The following is an 8,033-nucleotide window of genomic DNA, read 5'->3' on the forward strand; positions in this document are numbered from 1 at the left end:
CTTCCTTTCTGTTAGGGAAGTTAACTGAATGTTTTACTTAACCCTCTTTTAAATTGAAAATTTTAATTTCCCAGCTTTTTAAGCTAACTTCCTAGCTTTGGAGAAAGGAAACAAAGAAACAATACTCACCAGCCAATCAACTCACACCCTTCCTGTGCACTGATTGTTTTTCTCTCACTTTTTCAAACAGAATCATGCCAAGTCTGCTGCTGCTGCTAAATGTCTCCAGGTGAGGGATAGTTCCCAAGCCTGGGCCTCAATTTATCCTCTCCCAGTGGTGCTCCCGTTCTACTGCTAGTTTCTCCAGATAAGTGATAGGCACAGAGTTTTGGCCTCAATGTCTCCCCTTTCCCATTCCTTCCAGGCCTGCTGCTGCTGAGTCTCAATCTCCAGAACAAGAATTTCTTATTAGCACAAAATTATAATTAATCCCTTTACGAGTGATATAAACTTTTAAATGACATTTCCAAACACTTTTAGAAGCAATTACAGATTCCCCAAGTATTTTAAAGTAATTACAAATTCTCCTCACTCTTTCTGCTTCCAGGTCAAAGACTGTTATGGCAACCAGACACCTCAGTTTCACCGGGACTGTCCCAGTTTTTCATTAAATGTCCCAGTATCCTGACAATTTGCTCAAATGGCCCAGTTTGCTGCTTTTCTCTCTAATGTCAACCATATCAGAGGCCAAAGGTGTATGTGGATCCTCAGGTGACACCACGTTTCCTTAAGGCCAAACCTGTGCCTTATGTGTTGAAGCAGAAGGTGGATGCAGAACTGTACCGGTTAGAAAAGCTGGACATCATCCTACCTGTCCAATTCTTGGAGTGGGCAGCACCCATAGTTCCAGTGGTCAAGCCTAACCAAACCATATGCATTTGTGGGGACTATAAATTGACCGTAAATAAGGCAGCAAAACTAGGCAACTACCCCATTCCAAGGATAGACGACTTATATGCAAAGCTGGCTGGAGGCAAGTCCTATACAAAATTGGATATGAGCCACGCCTACCAACAATTAGAATTGGATAGCATGTTGAGAGAATACGTGACTATTAACATACACAAGGGCCTTTATTAGTACACACGCCTACCCTTGAGTATTGTCTGCATGTGCTATCTTCCAGAGAACGGTGGAGAGACTTTTGCAAGGACTTCCCCAAGTGGTAGTAAGCCTAGATGATGTTCTGATCACAGGGTCAGTGAGGACCGAACACTTGGCCAACCTGGAGAAGGTGCTAAGAAGGTTCCTGGAAGTCGGTGTACGGTTAAAGAAGGAAAAATGCACATTTCAAGCACCAGAAGTTACTTACCTGGGTCACAGGGTGGACGCCATGGGTTTGCATTTGGTAAAAGAGAAAGCTTGGGCAATAAAAGATGCACCCTCACCATCCAACGTAACTGAACCTGGGTATGATCAACTACTATAGCTGCTACTTGCCTAACTTATCAACTGTGCTGGCACCATTACACTTGTTTTTTTTTAAATTCACCATTGGTCATGGAATTCATGACAGGAAGAAGCCTTTGTGAAAGTAAAGAAACTGTTGCATTCATCATGTTTATTGGTACACTACGACCCATCAAAAGAGTTGGTATTAACATGTGATGCTTTTCCTTATCGTGTAGAAGTTGTGTTATCAGATAGAATGGAAAATTGATCAGAAAGAACCCTCTCCACAGCCGAGAGGGATTATTCCCAGCTGGAAAAGGAAAGTTTAACGGTGGTATTCAGAGTGAAGAAATTCCACCAGTACCTGCACGGACAACATTTCACCATTGTATCGGACCATAAACCATTAATTCAGTGAGGATAAGGCTATTCCGCCAGTAGCATCAGCAAGAATACAATGTTGGGCTCTGATATTTGCCTGTGTGTGTGTGTGAAGGAAATTAGAAATTGGATGAACAAAAATGCAATTTTGTTGAAAGTCAGAGACTTTGTCTTGCAAAGATGGTCAAATTTGCCTGTATCTGAAGATTTGAGACTATTCCATACCAGAAACACGGAGTTAAGCTGACAGGATGGAATTTTCTTGTGGGAATCAAGAGTTGTTGTCCAATCACAAGGAAGAGAACCACTCTTGACAGAGCTTCGCAGTGCGTATCCGGCATATGAAAGATGAAAATGCTTGTGTGAAGCTATGTCTGGTGGCCAGGCATTGACAGTGACATTGAAAGCGTGGTCAAGCACTGTCTCCAATGTCAGCAACAACAGAAGTTGCCTGTTTTAGCTCCCCTGTATCCATGGGAGTGGCCTGATTGACCCTGGGTTAGACAATATATCAATTATGCAGGAACATTCTTAGGTACCATGTTTTTGTTGATTGTAGATGCATATTCTAAATGGGTGAATGAATACAAAGTCAACTCGCCAATATCAAGCGCAACTATTGAGAAGCTGCATCACTGCTTTAGCATACGTGGCCTACCTGAAATCGTCATTTCTGATAACGGTACAGCCTTTTCAAGCAAAGAGTTTCAGAAATTCATGAATCTGAATGGAATCATACATACTAAAACAGCCCCTTACCATCCCTCACTGAATGGTTTAGCCGAGAGAGCTGTACAAACTTTCAAGTCTGGTATGAAAAGGTTATCAGAAGGTACCCTAGAATCTCGACTTTCCCGCTTTCTTCTCAGTTATTGTACAACGCCACATTCGACTATGGGTTCAACACCATCTAAATTATTGATGAAACACTGCCTACATACACAGTGAGCCTGGTGTTTCCAAACTGAGGGGGGAAGCTAGGGCAGAATCAGATCAATCAAAATTGAACCACGATATACAAAGCAAAGCTTGCACATTCAGTGTATTCTTGCAAAATTTCAGAAGTGCACCTTGTGGGGTTCCTGGAAGCATTGTCTCAGAGCCTGGTCTATTATCTTTCCAAGTACAAGTGGAAGATAGAATCGTTCATAAGCACATAGATCATGTCCGTGTTAGAGAGACATTCCAACAATCAACTACTCCACCTGTGATTAATGTAGAACCATCAATTCCCGAAGTGAGAGATCGACCTAGATTAGACATGCCCAATGTCTCTGTAGATTTGCCAAACCCAGAACTGCTATTTTCTAATGATGTGCCTCGTGCTGCAGGTCCAGATCCTGTCAATCCTGTTGAGGAACCTCAAGTGGTAAAGCTACACCGCTCTAGCCATATAAGAACACCTCAGAGACTTTGGGTGGAATTTTCCGAGCCTGCTAGTGGCAGGCATGATAGGTGGCATGGGCGAAAATATGGCATGACCTGCTTCACGACAGCGCCAATAGCGGGCCGCGTTTCCCACCATCAGTCGGCGGGGAGTTAGTTGTAATACATCAGCATATAATTAAAAGGCCATCCTGCCAGGCTCTTGGAAGACCGTCGTATCATCCGTCCACATTGGTGGGAAAGCACGCCAAAGTGTTTCACAACAGCACACAGGTGACGTGCATTTGGCGGCCTTCACTTTGGGGGAACTGAGGTGAGTGAGCGGCAGCGTTCTCCACAGCTCGCCTGTTGTTTACGGGCCTCAGGGGTGCCGGGTGACGGGGGCAGCTGATACCTGGCCCCGGAGGTGACTACTTTCGGGGGAGATATGTCCGGGGGCAAGTACTGACCAGCCTCAGAGGCAACTGCTGGGGGGTGTCCGGAGCCAAGTGCTGGCCAGCCTCAGAGGCGACCATTGTCAGTTGGGTGGGGGGGGCGTGGTCAAATGCTGCCCTGGCGCTGCATCCCGCGCACAGGCAATTGAGGTGGGGGGGCAGAATAAGCAAGAGAAGTGGCCACGCAGTAGGAACACCTGTATAAACTGACCATGCCTCTGCAACTGAGACAGTTTAGGTGCAGGCACAGTGATATGATTGGAATTGGGCTCCTAGTCTGCCTGCCCATGCAAGCAATACAGAGGCACCAAAGGGCCACCAAGCGTTCCATACCTTACCCCCTCCACTCCCCCACCCCCCTTCCCCCATCAACTCCTCTGCCACAGACTCCACTTTACTGGACTGCGGAGCAGTTGGGCTGCACATGTTGTACAACCTCCTCGCCAATGCTGGCTATGTAACGGTCACTGCTGGAGGTGCTCACAGCCCCTTGAAATCTCAGCATCCTGGTTAGGACCAGTGTCCCCCATGTCACAGGCTGACAGGGCAGCCATGCAGCACACTCATCTCTGGTCATCTGAGGGGTGACCAGCACTCTCCGGGAAGCATTAAGGGGCGGTCACACAGGGCCAGGAAAGGTGCTAGGTACAGCCATGATAACCACGTCTCTCTCTCTCTTTCATGCTGCAGGAGGACCACATCAGGATCATGGATCTTGGTGATATAGCTGTATGCCTGATGGCCTACAGAAAGCAGAGAAGACGAAGGAGAGAGTGACTGAGGCACCTGGCCATGCAAAGGCAGCAGCAGCAACCTCATGAAGAAGGGGCAGCAGGGGCTCCTGCACACGCTGCCCGGGAGCAACAGCGAACCGTGGCCGGTTGGTACCTAGAGACACCCAGGGTCTATAGACGCCGCCTGTCATTCCTGCAGATGACTGAGAACCAGTGTCACCAGATGACTGCACATGTCTAGGGACCTGATGGCTCACATCCGCTTACTGCAGGACTTGGCTCCAAGGGCACATGGAGGGCGTCCACTGCCAGTGGCTGTGAAAGTGACTGTGGCATTCAATTTCTACGCAAGTGGCTCCTTTCAGGGCTCCACAGGGTGACCTCTGTGGGATTTTACAATCCGCCACCTACAAATGCATCCATGAGGTCACAGATGCCACCTTCTCCACGGCACACAATTTTGTGCATTTTGCCCAGGACCGGGACAGCCAGGACGCAAGGGCTGTTGGATTTACCCTGACCTCGGGATTCCCACAGGTGCAGAATGCGATTGACTGCACTCATGTGGCGCTCAGGTCTCCGTTGCTGCAGACGGCAGACTTCATCAACCACAAGGGATCCACTCACTGAACGTGCAGCTAGTATGCGACCACCAGAAACGCATCCTGCAGGTGTGCGCACAGTTTCCAGGGAGTGAGCACGACACCTATATCCTGAGTCGCTTGCAGATCTCTGAAGTCTTCCAGGGTCCACAGAGGCTGCAGGGTTGGCTCCTTGGGGACAAGGGCTACCCACAGAGGCCGTGGCTGATGACACCCGTGTGGCGGCCTCAGACTGCAGCAGAGCGACGCTATAATGAGGCTCATGCTGCAGCTCACAACTTGGTGGAGCAGAGCATTGGGATGCTGAAGATGTGGTTCCGGTGCTTGGTGCCGTCTGGTGGAGCCCTGCAATACGGTCTGCAGAGAGTATCACACATCGTCGTCGTCTGCTGCGCCCTTTAAAACCTGGCACTGCAATGGGGAGAGGAGCTGGCTGAGGAGGAGATGGAGAAGCTGCATATCTCCTCCGATGAGGAGGATGCCGATGGGGATGAGGGTAAGAAGGTCCTCGGTGGTGACGACGACAGGGATGAGGCTCTTGCACTGGCTAGCTGAGGCAGGCGCGCTCAGGAGGCCCTCATAGCTGCCAGATTTGTGGAGGATGATGATGACATGCAGTGAGGTGATCCCATAGATCCTCACATCGCAGTTGTAAACATTTGACTCCAGTCTGGCTTATGGCAGGGCAAATACCCTCTGTGAGAATGCTCCTGTCATGGAGGTGCAGTGGAGGCCCTAATAGTCGCTTGATCACAGGAGGATGATAACAACATGCAGCAAGGACACTCCATAGATCTTCACACAGACTCTGTGAATGTCTGACTCCTGTCTGGCCGAGGGCAGCTCACTTGTGCTCCATGATCAGGGCCATCTCAGAGACGCAGCCATGAAACTTTAGACACATCTGATGCTGTGTCCGCCTTCAGCACCTCAGCCCTTCAGGAGCTGGTGCACAGCATCACTGGTCTCAGATGCTGATCTGATGGGGGCCAGCCCCCCCTTAAAGGTGCTGAGAGCACACAGAGAGAATGAGAGAACTCTGTGTCGCCTGCCCACTACATTCTGGCAGCAATGACCAGCACCACCGGGGTGCAGGCACCAGTAATGTTTCCAGAGAGTGTGAGGCTAGACCATCACTGTGGTCTGAAGGCTGCACAGAGCACAGGGAAGAGGCCCTGGACTGAGACACCTGCCTTTATCTTGTGCAGAAAGGTTTCACATCTGAGTGACACAAACACTGCTCATCAGAACAAGGAGCTACAGGCAGGGAGACAATCTTAGCAGTTTATTCACAATAGTGAACAGTATGTACAAGTGATTAACACCCGTGGCCAGTTTGTGCAACTACTTTTACCTAACTTTCCTAACCCTGCTGCTACGTCTTGGTGCTCCCCGGACACCACAGCAGAGGTGGAGGCAGACTGCTGACTGTTATGCCCTGTGTGATGACTTTGGCAGGCGTCCTCTGGAGGGCCGAGACTTGGTGGGCTCAGGCCTGCCTTTGGGGTCCTGCTGTGTGGCAGTGGCACCCTCCTTGGCCTGTGAAGCTGGAGCTGCAGAGGTCACAGGAAGAGGGGATTTGGATAGGCCGGTCACTCCCAGAGTCACCTGGGTGGATGGCCCTGGAGTGTGCACCTGTTGATCCTCCTCCCTACGGGTGCCCGAGGGCCCCTGGCTGACTCCTTGAGGAGAAGGGGTAGCTGGGGTGAGATCGAGCTGCCCTGCACCCCTCTCACGTACACACTGTTGGAGGCCAATTATGGCATCAGCAATGGAGTTAAGCCTGTACAGCAGTGCAGGAGCAGTATCCTGGACCAAGGTCTCCATGGCGGATGCCATCCTACCAGTGTTGACCTTGGTGCATTGCAATGCGGGCACTATCACCTCAGACTGAAGACGGACGGACTCCTCCATCGTGCCTTGCAATCTGAGGAGTGCAGCGGACATCCCTTCCTGATGTTCCCGAGCTTGCCTTTTCAGCTCCAGCAACTGTAACATGACCGAGTCCAGAGGCTCGTCATCTGACCCGGACTCAGCAACGTTCTGGCCTCCAGCAATCCTCCGAGTGCTGAGGACCTGCAGAATCCCTTCCCCCGCCTGTTGTGGGTCAGGAAGTGGGATGTGCTCACCAGATTGTGATCCCGAGGCTACTCTAAAGCTAGGTCTCACCAAGATACGTGTCTCCGCGCTGGTGGAGGGTGTGGGTGAACGCTGTGATGGGACTTCAGGGAGGGTGGCTTCAGATTCCTCTTCAGAGGTTTCTTCGGGGCTTGATTGGAGGCCCTGGGTCATGGACTCTGTCGGTTGTTTGGCAGATGTGCCTGTGAAATCAAGGGGAGATAATTAGTGCATGACAGTGGCCTGTGAAAGAGAACACATCACTCACAGCATGGCTGCCTAACGGATGTGCACTGCTGGAACCGCACTTGGTAGAGCAGCGCCAACCTCACTGTCAGCACAGGACCGGCCCCAGTCATCACTGGCCAGCTGGATGGCTCTGTTTTCAAATTCTGTCAGGACTTTGATTTTCGGCATCCCTCCACCTGTCTGCGACCTTGCCTCCCTGTTGTGAGCCAGTTTGTCCTGCATGGATAGAGAGGGGGAGAATGTATCAGGACACCTGCCAGGGCAGATGATAAGTATGCCTGGCCTCTGTGGGTGGTGAGTGGTCTCATATACGAGATGAGGACAATGATGGTGTGTGTGAAAGAGTGAATGATGATGTCCTTGCACTGACAGTGAGTGAGGGCCCTGTGGATGTGTGATGGGTTTGTGAGTGTGTGAGTTGAGAGTGATGAAAAGAGTGACTTACCCTGGCAGAACGGAAGGGATCATTCATTCTTTTGTGGCACTGGGTGGCTGTTTTCACTGACCACTGCTGCCACCGCCTCTCAGGCCTGGTTAGTGATTTTGCTGCCCATCCTGCGGCCAGAGCTGGGGTAGAGCACATCCCGGCGGGCCTCCACAGCATCCAGCAGTCACTCGAGAGACCCGTCGTTGAAGCCGGGGGCTGCAGTCCTTTTTCCTTTGTTGGCCATGTCTCCTGGGCAGCACTGATGAACTGGTGGCGTTGAGCGCTTTGCTGATGACTGCCTTTTAAAGGT

This window comes from Cetorhinus maximus, chromosome 7 (assembly GCF_964194155.1).
Source record: "Cetorhinus maximus chromosome 7, sCetMax3.hap1.1, whole genome shotgun sequence".
NCBI lineage: Eukaryota > Metazoa > Chordata > Chondrichthyes > Lamniformes > Cetorhinidae > Cetorhinus > Cetorhinus maximus.